Source organism: Nicotiana attenuata, unplaced genomic scaffold (genome assembly GCF_001879085.1).
Source record: "Nicotiana attenuata strain UT unplaced genomic scaffold, NIATTr2, whole genome shotgun sequence".
Taxonomy (NCBI): Eukaryota; Viridiplantae; Streptophyta; class Magnoliopsida; order Solanales; family Solanaceae; genus Nicotiana; species Nicotiana attenuata.
Window position 1 is genome coordinate 186,068 of NW_017671594.1, and position 6,000 is coordinate 192,067.

Genomic DNA, 6,000 nt, shown 5'->3' on the forward strand with positions numbered 1-6,000 from the left:
ACTCAGGCCATGAGCCTTCGTCATCAAGATCGACATAGTTCAACAACAGTTGAACTGGGACTCAGGCCATGAGCCTTCGCCATCAAGATCGACAAAGTTCAACAACAGTTGAACTGGGATTCAGGCTATGCGCCTTCGCCAGTAAGTTCGACTACGGTTGAACCAAGATTCAGGCTATGCGCCTTCGCCAGTAAGTTCAACTACGGTTGAACCAAGATTCAGGCTAAGCGCCTTCATCATTAAATCAAGGCTAAGCGCCTTCGCCATTAAATCAAGGCTATGCGCCTTTGCCAGTAAGTTCAACTACGATTGAACCAAGATTCAGGCTATGCACCTTCGCCAGTGAGTTCAACTACGGTTGAACCAAGACTCAGGCTATGCGCCTTCGCCATTAAATCTAGGCGATGCGCCTTCGCCAGTAAGTTCAACTACGGTTGAACCAAGACTCAGGCTATGCGCCTTCGCCATTAAATCAAGGCTATGCGCCTTCGCCAATAAGTTCAACTACGGTTGAACCAAGNATTGCCAGCTCGCGAAGCTATCATCTATAAATACTAAGAGTGGAAGCCCTAGAAAGGGGGCTGCTTCTTCACCACTATTGACAAAAGAGAGAGAGAAGAGAAAAATATACCCATCTTATGGGAAGAGAAAACACCATTGTAAGGCTCTGAACCTCTTCATGGAGAGGCAGACCAAACCAATATTATCAATAAAAGTTGTTAAGATTTCTTCTCCTAACCTTGAGTGCTTATTTTCATGTTCTTCGCTTGGTCCAATGGATTATTACGATTTGCTATGATTTTCCCGTAACTTCTTTGTATTGTTTTGCTTATTGTTTTGCACTCATAAAGCTTATGATAACTTTTGAGCAAACAATTTGGCGCCGTCTGTGGGGATTTTATAGCAAAATCGCGTAGTTCTTCCATGGACCAAAAGGAAAGAAACGCCGGAAAGGAAGAATAACCCCGCATAAACAAGCCCAAGCGGCATATCAGGCCGATGGAACTCGAAGATCTCAAATCAAGATCTAAGTCCTCTCTCTCTCTCTCTCCGATCTCAGATAGTGCAAACAAAAAGAAGAAGCCCCCCCCCCCCTAAGGGAATGTCTCTGTAAGGCATCTCCTACATCCCTGATACGAGCTCCGGCCAGAAACCGGCACGAAGATATCTCGAGCCGAGAGTCGCCTCAAGACAACCTATAAACCCTAGTTGGGAAGACAACGGATGAGCCGCTCAAGGTCTCGAATCCAAATCGAGCTTCAGCACTCAATACAAACAATATGGGACTCAGGCCATGAGCCTTCGTCATCAAGATCGACAAAGTTCAACAACAGTTGAACTGGGACTCAGGCCATGAGCCTTCGTCATCAAAGATCGACAAAGTTCAACAACAGTTGAACTGGGACTCAGGCCATGAGCCTTCGCCATCAAGATCGACAAAATTCAACAACAGTTGAACTGGGATTCAGGCTATGCGCCTTCGCCAGTAAGTTCAACTACGGTTGAACCAAGATTCAGGCTATGCGCCTTCGCCAGTAAGTTCAACTACGGTTGAACCAAGACTCAGGCTAAGCGCCTTCGTCATTAAATCAAGGCTAAGCGCCTTCACCAGTAAGTTCAACTACGGTTGAACCAAGATTCAGGCTATGCGCCTTCGCCAGTGAGTTCAACTACGGTTGAACCAAGACTCAGGCTAAGCGCCTTCGCCATTAAATCAAGGCTATGCGCCTTCGCCAGTAAGTTCAACTACGGTTGAACCAAGATTCAGGCTATGCGCCTTCGCCAAAAAGTTCAACTACGATTGAACCAAGACAGGCTATGCGCCTTCACCAACAAGTTCAACTACGGTCGAACTGGGACTCAGGCTATGCGCCTTCACCAAAAAGTTCAACTACGATTGAACCAAGACAGGCTATGCGCCTTCACCAGCAAGTTCAACTACGGTTGAACCAAGACAGGCTAAACGCCTTCACCAAAAAGTTCAACTACGGTTGAACCAAGACAGGCTATGCGCCTTCACCAAAAAGTTCAACTACGGTTGAACCAAGACAGGCTATGCGCCTTCACCAACAAGTTCAACTACGGTTGAACCAAGACAGGCTATGCGCCTTCACCAAAAAGTTCAACCGTAGGCTATGCGCCTTCACCAGCAAGTTCAACTACGGTTGAACCAAGACAGGCTATGCGCCTTCACCAAAAAGTTCAACTACGATTGAACCAAGACAGGCTATGCGCCTTCACCAAAAAAGTTCAACTACGGTCGAACCGGGACTCAGGCTATGCGCCTTCACCAAAAAGTTCAACTACGGTTGAACCAAGACAGGCTATGCGCCTTCACCAAAAAGTTCAACTACGGTTGAACCAAGACAGGCTATGCGCCTTCGCCAGAAAGTTCAACTACGGTTGAACCAAGACAGGCTATGCGCCTTCACCAACAAGTTCAACTACGGTCGAACTAGGACTCAGGCTATGCGCCTTCACCAAAAAGTTCAACTACGGTTGAACCAAGACAGGCTATGTGCCTTCACCAACAAGTTCAACTACGGTTGAACCAAGACAGGCTATGCGCCTTCACCAAAAAGTTCAACTACGGTTGAACCAAGACAGGCTATGCGCCTTCACCAGCAAGTTCAACTACGGTTGAACCAAGACAGGCTATGCGCCTTCACCAAAAAGTTCAACTACGGTTGAACTAAGACAGGCTATGCGCCTTCACCAACAAGTTCAACTACGGTCGAACCGAGACTCAGGCTATGCGCCTTCACCAAAAAAGTTCAACTACGGTTGAACTGGGATTCAGGCTACCCGCCTTCGCCAATAAGTTCAACTACGGTTGAACCAAGACAGGCTATGCGCCTTCACCAAAAAAGTTCAACTACGGTTGAACCGGGACTAAGGCTACCCGCCTTCGCCAATAAGTTCAACCACGGTTGAACCAAGACTCAGGCTATGTGCCTTCGCCGTTAAATCCAACGAGCTCGACCTCGCTCGAACTTCAAGGATGGACGCCTTCGTCCTCAACTTTAGCAAGTTCAACCACAGTTGAACCGAGGTTCAGGCCAAACGCCTTCATTTGTGAAAGCAAAATCACGACCTCCAACGAATCGAAGCGCAAGATAGGCACCCTCGCCATTCAAGTAAGTACTCCCAACTCAAACTAAGATTGGGGACACGTGAAGTCCGGCCCCGGTCAAACTACAAGGCCGCGTTTCTGTCATAACGGCCGACAGTTCGACCGCGCCCGAACTGGGACTAAGGCTAAGTGCCGCTATCGCCAAGCAACGGCTCCGACTCGCTCACCCCGAGTCGAAGAAGAAGAGTCGTCAACAATTAAAAACTAACATGCCTACCAGAGTCGAACTCGAAGGCAAATCACCCCTTCGAGCGCATGCAAAGAAAAATCTAAGGGGGAAAAAGAGGAGATACAAAACAGACACAAGGCAAATAACGGAAAGGAGATCTCATTTATCAACAAAGTTAATTGCGGGTCTTCCCCGCTTACACCCGGCCAAGGCCGATCAATACAAGGAGAGAGAAAATAAAAAGCAAGAAAAAATGCATATATTTTTACTCGGCGCCATCCGCGCCACCATCTGCACCAGCGTCAGCCTCTGGCGTCGGCGCGTCAAAACCACAGTCGGTACGGGCCTCACGAGCCTTTTGACGCGCTCCCTCGAAAGCAGCTTCGGTCACGATGCCGGCCTCCCACAAATTCTTATATACATCACGTTGGGCCTCGGCAAAGACCCAAAGTTCGCGAGCCTGGCTGGAAGAAGCGGCTTGGTCCCGTAGGCGCTGATTCTCTTCTTCCAAGGCTGTGATCCGGTCCGCCATGACTTGGGCGTCCTGCTCAAAGACACCGATCCGCTCCTCGAGACTCGCTTCTCTAAGGGCCGCAGTAGCCCTCTCCAACGCCCGTTGGGACTCGTGCACGCGGATAGCTTCCGTTAACGCCCCAGTCCTCGACGAGGCATCCCTCACCTGAAGCTTCAATACCGCGACTTCACCCTCCAACGCAGTCACTTTCCCGCCCCATGCCACAGCGGCCTCCGCCGCCTTAGCCTGGCCCTGGCGCTCACACTCAGCTGCGGCTCTCTTTACCGCCTCGAGCTCCTCATCCTTCCGACGGAGCTGCTCCTCGAGAGCACTCGTTCTGCCAAGTGTTTGCTGCATCTGAAGCTCCCGCCTCGCCAGTTCCTCGACCAAGGCCCGACTACGAGGATCATTCCTCAAGCGCACGCGCAACTCTCGGCACTGATCCCGGTAGCGGCGATACTTCTCCAGCGCCCGCAAAAATATCCCCGAGCGGACTTTGGCTCGACGGATGCTCTCCACCTCCAACAAATAAGACTGCAAAGCAAAGACAACGATTAAGATAAAGAACAAACTAAGGCAAAGAAGAAGCGAACCGACGTAATAATACATACCCTCAAGCCCATCACGGCCACTTCATTCATCAGTCCGATATCCGTAACGCCCCTCAACGATGCATTCTCGGCCTCCGAGCATAGCGGCTCGAACTGCGGCACCAAGCTTTCCCCTTGGAGCAATAAGTTCAACTCCGTGGGAACCTCGACGAAGCGAGATCGCCCCTCTGCGCGCACCACTGAATTGGTGAAGCCTTCCCGGAACATACGGACGTCGTCGGGGTCCAAGTCGGATTCGGACTCGTACTCATCTCCTACAGCATCCCCTCCTCCTTCCGCTACCGGCGAGGTAGAACCACCTGCAATACCCACCGTAGGAGCACTTGCCTCACCCACATTAGCAGCCGCTGAGGAACTATCGCACGTCTCAGCGACTGGGACCACCAATTGAGTCGCCGAAGCGGCGGTATCATCACGACCTAAGACAACCGGGGCAACCCCCATGGTTTGTTCGCCCTCAAGGGCAGGCGCCGCCGCCGCACTCCTCTACGCATCCGCCGGGGGGGGAGTCCAAATTAATTACCACAGGAGGAGCCGGCGTGAACACGACCCTACGCCTTATCAATTGTCTCTCCTCCTCCCCATCTGATGACGATTCCGCTCTAGGGCGCACAACCCCCGATGGCCCCTCGTCCCGAAGTAGGGTCCGTGCTGGAGAAGGAACCACTGAAGATTCAACTGATGCCGCCCTCGGTATTGAGCGCGACACCGGAGCTGCAGTAAGCCGAGCAATTGCACCAGGCCGACGGAAGGACAACTGAGGGGCCCTGACGTGGCGTGCCCTCCCTGATCACAGGAAAACAAAGTTGATGAATAGAGTTGAAACAAAGCGGAACAGAAGAAGAAATCAATTTTTTACCTGCCACAGGCCTACGGCCATGCCTCTCCCAGAAAGACGCCCATGTGCGTATCCCCACCGTATGGGGGAGTACGGCCTCGACCCACTCACGTATCCAAGATAATGGGGGCGGCGGCGACCTGTCGGCTACAAAAAACGACACGAGTTAACGCTCATGATCACAAATCATAAAGAGGGTAAGAAAAGGGAATTCAACCACTAAAGAACTTACGTGCATGGTTCCAAGCCTCTAGGAACCCAGTAGCATCCGCCACCAGATGCCTGGTCCTGATATAAAAGAAGTGCTCGAAAGGGCGAGGGTCGACCTCGTCATCCAATCTCATGACCAGGCCCCTCGACCCACGAGGGCACGCCTGAATCATGGTGCCACGGACTCTCTGGGGAGCGTAGAGACTAAGCACAACTGCAGCGTGACCTCCCTACGGGCCAATTCTGCGTACTTGATGAACATTGCCAACAATTTGTAGAGGGAAGGAGTGAGCTGACCCGGGCACACCCCGTAATAACGGCAGAAATCCACCACCAGCATTGGGAGCGGGATCTTGAACCCCAACCTGAAAGGATAGGCGTAAAAAATGCAGTATCCCCTGCGGTCGGTGTGAACCCTCTCCTCGCTTCTAGCGAGAACGATGTCTGCATGGGTGGGAATGACCCCCTGTTCCCGTAATCGGGCCATCCCAATCTCCCCCATTAACGGGGCTTCATCCACCGGGT